Source organism: Mus caroli, chromosome 14 (assembly GCF_900094665.2).
Source record: "Mus caroli chromosome 14, CAROLI_EIJ_v1.1, whole genome shotgun sequence".
NCBI classification, from domain to species: Eukaryota; Metazoa; Chordata; class Mammalia; order Rodentia; family Muridae; genus Mus; species Mus caroli.
Window position 1 is genome coordinate 85,622,824 of NC_034583.1, and position 10,133 is coordinate 85,632,956.

Consider the following 10,133-nt stretch of genomic DNA (forward strand, 5'->3'; position numbering starts at 1 on the left):
GGGTATGGGGGACTTTTGGGATAGCATTGAAAATTTAAACGAGGAAAATACCTAATTAAAAAAAAAAAAAGCACACAGACTAAGTTTCCATGAACTTTTTGCCTTGGGACTGCATCCAGGTTTCTAGTACTGTCATACGAGTCACTACTGGAGTGTATGTAGCATGCACCAAACCCTGACACCATTACTGAATCCATGTGCTTTCAGACAGGACATAGCACAGTTGCCCTCAGAGGTTCTGCCAGTAGCTGACTGAGTCAGATGCAGATACTTACAACCAACGATTGAACTGAGGTTATGGACTCCTCTGGAAGAGTTAAGAAAACAAAGGAGCTGAAGGGGATGGAAACCCCATAGGATGACAACAGTGTCAACTAACCTGCACCCCTGTGAATTCCCAGAGGGTAAGAGACCATCCAAAGAGCAAACATGGGCTGGTCCATGCCCTGAACACATATGTAGCAGAGGACTGGCTTGCATGACCTTCCTGAAAAGGATGGGCTTAATACAGTAGAGACTTGGTTTTCCCAGGGAAGGGAGATATGTTGGGAGGGAATTAATTGGTTGTAGGAAGGGCTAGGGAGGTGTATGTGGGAACACCCTCTCAGAGGCAAAGGGGAAAGGGGATGAACTGAAGAAACCTTGGAGGGGGAACCAGGAAGGGAGGCAACATTTGGAGTGTAAATAAAACAAGTTAGAAAAAGCTATCTCTGTTTAAAATATTAACTCCTTTCCAGGTTTCTTGAATTCAATATAGATTCTATACTACCATAAATGTATGTTTATTTGCTTTTTAATTCACAATTGACCAAGTTACCCTTTAATAAGAACACTGGACAGTGGTGCCACATAACTTTAAGACTAGAATGCCAGAAGCAGAGATAGGCACATCTCTGATTTTGAGGACAGCCTGGTCATTGTTCCAGGATGGTCAAAGCTAGAGCTACACAATGAAAAACTTTTTAAAAAAAGAAAGGAAAGAAACTGAAGAAAAGAAAAGAAAAGAAAAGAAAAGAAAAGAAAAGAAAAGAAAAGAAAGGGAATTTATGAAGAGCTCTTGTAGTGTAGGAATATTTTATATTTTCCTATATAGTTCATGAATACCTCCATACCCTGTTGCCTAAGATCATGTCAGTTTGCTTCCTTCTATTTTATATCCTTAGAATTCTTATCTATATTGATCTTTTATTTCTTAGTAAATCTGTGACCCTTTGGAGACTTCTGATTTCCTCGTATCTCCTTGCGTTTGTGTGGATTAGATTTCATTTTCCAGGAGCATATTCTAAAACATTGATAATGAAAAATGGTGATCATTAAGCCACCCTGACTCTTGTCACTCTAATGTATATAGGTATGTGTGTGTGTGTGTGTGTGTGTGTGTGTGTGTGTGTGTCTGTGTTTGTGTGTTTGGTTCTTTATACTAGCTCTATGTAATTTATGTAATGTAAGAACAATCTGGAACTGAGGAGAAAATCATGGTACCAAAGTTGTAATTTCTTGCCAAAATAATTCATATACAATGAAGCTTCAATTGGAACCAGGAAAACTAGTTCCAGTCCTTTTCTCACATACAGCCACTGCAAAGGACTCTATTCCTTCAACGTGTTAGAATAACTTATAATAGACTGTACAATGTGTAAAAGGACAAGCTGAGATGCTTTCTTAATAACAAGGAAAGTTCAAAATAGCCAGAGAATTGAGCCTTCTATGACTAACACAGGTCCCTCTTAAGATCTTTGGTTTTGCATCCTGTTTCTGGTGCTGACTGTTATATAGAAAAATGAAAAAGGACAAAGCCTCAGACCAAAATTAGAATTCTATAAAATTGGGAGGTTTAAGCTCTCAGACACAGTACTGGAACAATGGCAGTAAGGCCTTCACTGCTGTTAGTAATGAGGGTCATATTCAAGTACCTGGTACTTCCTCAAAGAATAAAAAAGTTCATGATAAATCAGATTTGGAAATGGGAACTAGTTATCATTCCCCTACATGAAGTGAAAGTGAAGCTAAGTGTATAAAGTTAGCTATATTCTAAGATACATTATGATGAAGTAGTGATTGGCATACATACCCAGACTAATACTTGGGATTTTTGCAAAGCCAAAAGTCATATAACAGGCTTTATAATATTGATCTTCTTCAAAATTATATATTTATTTTGTATATAACATACAAGTTATAAAAATAAATACTAAATAATATTTTTAAATTGTCAGCTAGAAAACTCAGAGAAGAAATCCCTTGATTTTTTGTTTTGTTTTGTTTTTGTTTGTATATTTGATTTTGTCTTTGTATTTTTTTTTTTTGAGACAGAGTTTCTCTGTGTAGGCCTGGCTTTCCTGAGACTTACTCTGTACACCAGGCTGGACTCGAACTAAGAAATTCACCTGCCTCTGCCTCCCAAGTGCTGGGATTAAAGGCCTGTGCCACCACACCCGGCAGAATCCCTTGATTTTAAATTGAATTATGCATATGGTTGTATATGTAGCCATCTTCTATTATAACGTATAGCATGAAGACAGTAAGCTACTGAAATACAGAAACAGAACCAAGCTTATTTATAAGACATGGATGTCTACTGCAATACATGCTTGGTCACCTAAATGTGAGTGGGTGGAAAGAAAAAAGGGCTTCATTATATGTACATTAACAGACTTGGCATCTCTGTAGTGATTTTCCCTGGGGCACCGTCTATACAATCTTGTACCTCTCTCATTTTTATATACATCCTCAACTCTAGAAATGCAGAATTCAATGCATACTTGATGACTAAATCAGTGTGTTACATTCCATTTGCCTATTATGACTTTGCAATATTGATCCCTCATTTGTAGAATATATTACAATTCCTCAAATCTTAGTGGGAAACTTTCAGTACTAGGCAAAGACTATTTTATCTTTAAGATAATTATTATAGGCTGATTTATAATAAAGTTGGTTTTTTATATGTTGAGTTTGTGTTATTTCCAATCTTCTTCATGAAAAAAGGTGTGCTCCAACCCTGTGGTTTTTATCAACATATAAGCTAGTATATAAGAGTGTAAAAGACCAGATAGGATTTCTATTTTTGAAAATAAGGTGTGTGTGTGTGTGTGTGTGTGTGTGTTCTCCACAAATGTCAGTCACAGATATGAAATTTACTTACTTTTCTTTTCAACAGAAATAATATATAAGTCCTAACATGAGTAATAATTAACAATATAAAAATACTTCTTACATATGAATGTAGTGTATATGCATAGGCTAATATTTTTAAAAAATCAGAATACCTTAATATTTTCAATAAGATTATTTTTAACAATTTTACATTATGTAATCTTGACATATATGCCATTATTTGAAGTTATACAATTATTGCAAAAATGTTTAGAACATTAGTCTAGACATATTTTATGTCACCTAGATACAAGCGAAAGTTATTTGAAAGGAAGAAACCTAAATTAAGGAAATTCCTGCATAAAGTTAAGGCAGAAGGCAAGTCTATAAGCCATTTTCATAGCTAGTGATGGATGGAAGAGGGTGGTTCCATCCTTACTATCATGGTCTTGAGGTCTGAAGAATTCAGACTGAGCAAGCATTGACAGCAAGCCATTAAGCAGCACTTCTCCACGTGCCTACATCAGATACTGCTTTCAGGCTACTATGCTGCTTGGTTTTCTGTCCTGAATATGTGAGATAATCAACAGTAATATGGAAGTGTAAGCCAAATAAGCCTTTTTCTCTCCAACTCTTTTATGGTGTTTCATCATAACATAGAAACCTTAACTAATACAAACATCTATGTTTTAAATGAGATGTTTTAGAAATTAGCTATTTCTTTTTCTTAATAAAGGGATTAAAAGGGTACATTTCTACAATTTAAAAATAATTACAAAATAATTCAAAAATCTCCTTCAAACAGGTTTATCATTTTAGTAATATGCCAGAGTAAATAGACAAAAGTAAAGAGAACTCTTAACGCATAGCTGCAGTGGGAGATTGTTTAAAGTAAACCGTCTATACAATCATGAATGATTAAAATTAATTTAGAATCCTGCCAGCAAATGTGTGCTTTTATTACGGTACCTTATAACTTGCCATGCTTATGCCCAGATAAAAATAGGAGGATCTGCTTACTGGCATATGCTATTGGCCCAACCCCTTATTGATATGGGGATGAGGCCATGTGTGTTTTATTTTACAGGGTGCTGAATATGCCAGGTCATTGTCAAAGCAATTGATATGACATATTGATGTTGGGACAAATAATGATGCTGACCTCATCTTGCTGAATGCCTTGATGATGGTGATGTAGAAGCTTTATTAGACTTGTTCCTGACACACTTTTGCAACACTATTCTATGTGGTCAAGGCCAGAAGTATTTTAACTGCCAATAATATGCAGATGTTAGGCTTTCCTTGGTTTGAGAGTAAATAGTATTCAAACTTGGTAAATTATATTGCCTACCTACTTGTTTTATTAGAAATAGTACCATTGCTGGATATGTTTCCATGGACACTCAGACTTGGAATAGACTATCTCTAAGACTGTAGTGTTAAACATTAATATAGGAATGTCTATATATCAGACTGGACAAGCTGCCTTGCCTCAGGCTCTTTGACCTTGCAGTACAGAGAACATTGAGAGTGTGGAACTCACTTCTGATAAAAACCCATCAGATGGAGAAGTTGTTATAATGACCCTTCTCTTTGCTTTAATGTGACTGGTTATCCTCACTCAGTCATGGACTGGGCTAAAAAACCAATCCTATACTAGACGAAAAGAAATGACTGAGCATTTAGAAGGCTGGTTCTAGAATTTTTCAGAGACATATTTGGAAATTGGCAGCTACCTTATGTTTGCTGTGGATAAAAATGGAACAGGTTCTGGGGTTAAGGTAAATGTGAGATCCTGTGTTACCCCACCTAATCTTTTATTAATTGGGAATGTTTTCTTTATTATTGGCTCTGATGAGTTCAATTTTTAATAGCCTTTTGTTCAATTTGTTTCTGCATTGTATGCTGGTCAATTTGTAACATCATTCAGTTTCTACTATGATTTCAATATATATATATATATATATATATATATATATATATATATATATNTGTGTGTGTGTGTGTGTGTATGTATATATATAGTAGAAATCATATATATGTATATATACATATATATATGTATACATGTATACACACACATATATATATACTGAAATCATAGTAGAATTCATATATATATATATATATGAATTCAGAGACAGACTTACAAATATAGAGAGAATTAGATCAAACTCTTGCAAGGAGAAAACACATGGTTGAGCTGATCATTGCTGGTGTTGTTGCTCTTATAACACGTAATGCCAGAGCTACTACTTCTGCATTAACTTTATTACAAGAGGCACAAACACCTATTTTTGTTCATCTTTCAGAAAAGGCAGCAAATGCCCTAACATACAAGAGGATTCAGATAGATGGTTAGAACAAGACTTGATGCATTATATTACATAGTGCAGATCATGGGAAATGAGGTATAAGGAATGAATGTCAGAAGCCAGTTGAAATGTCATGATTGATATCTATGGATTTGTATTCCTTCAAAAATGTATAATGATCATCAGGATAATTAGACCAAAATTAAGGGGTACCTTCATGGTATTTGGCATAATACTAATATTAATCTGGTGCATTTGTTACCATTCATAAGGAAATTGTAAATTTAAAAAAAATGCAAAGCCTTTGTCATTTGATGCTGTGCTCAGAATAGCATGGTAAGTGATATTCTGAAAATGTTACAGGCCATTTTTACTTCATGGTTTTCATTTACATCTCCCTTAGTTGGAATAGCAGAACTTGGCTTTATGGTCCTTTTTACGGTATGTATGTTATTTGCTCTTTCAAGAGGAATGATCAGAGTTTTTACAGATGTAGAAGCAGAGTTACATAAATTCAAGCTCCAACTTCTTTCCTAGCAGAAGTTGGTAGTCAATGACAGGTAAGATCATCTTTAAAACCTTCTAAACCTAAGACAGCTTACCTATACAAGATTATTTGAATGCCAATGATGGCTAAGAGCTGCGATTTTAGATGGCAACCTAAGACAGGCACAGCTATCTGCTCTGTGACTGGTAAAGTGCCTCTTATAAAAAGACAGATAAGATACTATTAGAGGAGGAACAGCCTAAGTCAGGGCATGAATGCTAGGATTTATTTACCGATGATGGGTAAGGGACATACCTCTTACAGAGATACCTAAGATAGGCACAGTCTTTCTGCATCAATAGCTGAGACAGCCTTGGTTTGCATACATAAAAATGGAGCCATGTGGGGAGCACTTCTGAAGTTAACTTTGGCTGACTTCTTGATTGTGATTAATCATGAATGAGTCAGCCTACATCTGTCTTTGCTTTTAATGAAGACATGCATAATATCCGCCAAGTTCCCATGCTGACACATATGTGTTTGAGAGATTGTCCTAGCCTGAAGGAATGGCCTTAATCAAACATAGATATTATGTACCATAAACTCACCATAAAATAAAAACTGATATTCTGTAAAAGTACTCAATGAAAGGATCAGAAAAATAAGGCTCCTACTATCTCCATGGAAGTATTTATGGCATACTATGATGCTAAAGAATCTTAAGTAAAATCTTCAACTTTTTAAGCTTTGAATTTAACAAAAACAAAACTGTAAAATCCTAACCAGGTAACAAGTAGTAACCCATTGTAAACTGGTAAATATAATTAAGACATACAAGATAATGGTCAATGAGTTTATGAATGATCATTTATTAAATATATACAGAAGTTTACTTATAGTTAAGCTAAGTCCAAATGTAATTTATATACAGGGACATTCTTTACTCTTCTGTACATATTATTAAGGTTATACCTAAAGAAAGTTATCATATATATGTATACATACACACACACACAAAGAGACAAATATATACAAATACATACATATATAGAAAGGGCCAAATTGTTGCAACTAGAAAAAAGTTCAGAATCATTTGCCTTGCTGGGTAATTATACTCAATAATTAATTTTTTTATTTAGTTTTGTCTCTTTGAATGATAATCTCTAAGTGGGGTCTCATCTCAAAATTATTATGTAAATCATGTTTGCCAGATACTCTCAAGAATCTTCTCAGTTTACATTACAATAATATGCAACAGCATTGTGGTAAAAAGAATGTAGTGCTTATTTCAAGAAAACAAAAGTGATAAACAAGGACAGTGGTGTACTAGCAAGCTTCATGAAATTACTTTATATTTCATACACATTTCTGGAGATCACAGATTATCTCAATTAGTTACATGCATTATATTAATATATATTACATTTATATATGATTATTTGGCATACACAGATATATAATATATACACCTTCTTAAATAAATATCAATAAAAAATTACCTGGTTATTTAGAGTTTTTCATTCATTACCAAAAATGTTTTAATGCTTTTGTTAAGATGATCCTCATATTTTACAAGAGGATAATGAAGAAGAAGAAGAAGAAGAAGAAGAAGAAGAAGAAGAAGAAGAAGAAGAAGAAGAAGAAGAAGAAGAAGAAGAAGAAGAAGAAGAAGAGGCAGGAGGAGGAGGAGGGGAGGAGGAGACGGAGGAAGAGGAGAAGATGGAGACAGAGACGGAGGAGATGGAGAGAAGAAGGAGAGGAGAGAAGAAGGAAGGAGAAGAAGGGAGGGAGGAGAAGGGAGGAAGGAGAAAGGTGGAAGGAGAAAGAGAAGAAGGAGAAAGGAGAAAGAGAAAGAGAAGGAGATGGAGAAGGAGAAGGAGAAAGGAGAAAGGAGGAGACAGATGAAAAGAAGGAAGAAGATCCCTCATGTTTGCTCCTCTGCTTTCACTCCCTTTTAAGTTTTACTTCATAGAAATGCATTAATTTGTGTTATTGCCCAAGATATATTTGCATAAATGATTAAATGTCTATCATTTCATAATTATAATTCTCCATAGTTGCCAGCTGGTATCATATTTTCAATTCAACTAAATATGTCAAAATTTTTGTGAGCATTCATTTGTAACATATACCAAATAAGCTGCTGTCAACCATATCAGAAGGTACTGCACATTTGTCAGCATCCTCACAGACACACACACTTCATAAGTGCTCTGGTGTTGTTGTCACTGAACAGTCTGCATAAAGTTTTCAGGTGTCCATTCATATGAAAATTATAGTTTTATATAAAATTGATGTAACCTAGTATATCTGTAGAAACAGAGGGAGATATTAGCTATAATAAGAACATGAAACTTTACTATTACAGGTTAAATTTAGTCTATTTAGTGTTATAAAATTGCAATGACTATTTAACAACTTCAAAGTCCACCTCATACTCTACTTTTTCCATTTGGGTGACCTTCCATATACGTCTTAATTTAAAAACAGAGTTAAACTGACATGACTTATTTTCATAGGACAAACTTTGTGAAGTTTTTCAGTATGCTGTTTTTATTTTGTTTGTTTTGTTTTGGGTTTTTTTTGAGGTTTTGTTTGTTGGTTTGTTTTTTGTGGATTGGTTGTAAACCTTTGTCATTTGGTGAGATCCTAACTGCTTCCAGTGCCCAGCTTTTCGTGTGTTGTTGATATTATCAGTATTGAGAATAAAGTATTAGTGTATGAAGGAAAAGCTGAGTTACAATTCTCAGATTATAAAAAGAAGCTCTGATCTGGATATGTAGTTCCTTGAAGAAAGCACAGTCCTCATCTAGTATAGTTTTAGGAAATTTCTAGCTTCAATGTTTTATAATTTCTGGGCCCCATATGGTGAAAAGTGGAGTAGTAGCTTAATATTCCCCTAAGTCATGGTCACACATGCTTCTCTCAGTAGTTGACACTGGGCATTTAGCCTCTAGTTTATATTTATTAAACCCAAAGTCACTCTCTGTTTTAACACAGCTAAAATAAATTTTGGTATTGAGTTGATGACATGAAATCACAATTGTATACTTTTTAAAATTATATACTATTATACCAGCTGAAATATTTGTTTTAACAGTAAAAACTTCTTTGCTACTTTCAAGCTATAGTTAAAGAGATGTAATGGTTTTCACACATGAAGTCAGTTAACTTCTATGAAAAATGTAGGGAATTAGGCTTTCTTTTATGTACATTACATGAAGTTATTTCAAAATAAAATTGAGCATGGTCTGGCAGCCTATTATCTTAGTGATTGAGGGACAGAGGAAGATGGGTAGAAGTTCATGAACATCCTTACTTATATTGCCAATTCTGTAGGCATAATGTCAAAACTGTAAACTAGAAAAACAAGTATTTTCCCCAAGGTTTTAATTAGTGTGTTTGAAATTAGTCCCCACTTACTAAGCAAGAAATCACATAGAAATAACATATGTGACCATCTCTAAAATAAAAATAATAAATATTTATAAATACATACTAAAAAGATAGATAATATAAATAAATGTATAAAATAATAGAATAATGTTATAAATAATAAGTAATGAATTTTATAAATAAAATAAAGAAATAAATAATATATTTACTATTCTCATGAATTTGATATAGTATCAAAAGATTAAATATAAATATATGATTTTTCTTTAAGCATTATAATAGAGTTAAAATGTTGTATTCTCAATGAGAATTCCACAAACTAATGTTGAAACAAATATATTTTTATTTTTAGGAAGTCTTGTGTGACCAGTGGTATCATTTAATTAAAGGAAATTAAGATTATTGCTGTATAGAAATCTCTATAGTTTTTCATACATCTAGCATTATTATACTCCCCTAGAAAGGCACATAAATAAAATCACTCAATAGAAAATAGTTTTGATATATAGTTAAAATTTTAGTAAGTAGTATATCTATTTTAAAATCTTTTTTGAAAAATAAACATAAGATTATTAATAGATTAATATTATAAGATTAAACATAATCTTAATAGACTATTACAAAATCTTATTAGATAATTAGAATAAATTTTGCTTTTTGTCAGTGAACTGTTTACTTTATCCCTGGGATATAAGTATTGAAATAGAGTCATAAATCAAATATCAAATATTCACTGATAATCGTACATATTTTACTTAAGATTTATTCAATATTATATAGTAACAAATTCAGTATTTTCTTTTCTTTTACATAAAGAATTAAATATCCCTAACCCTGTA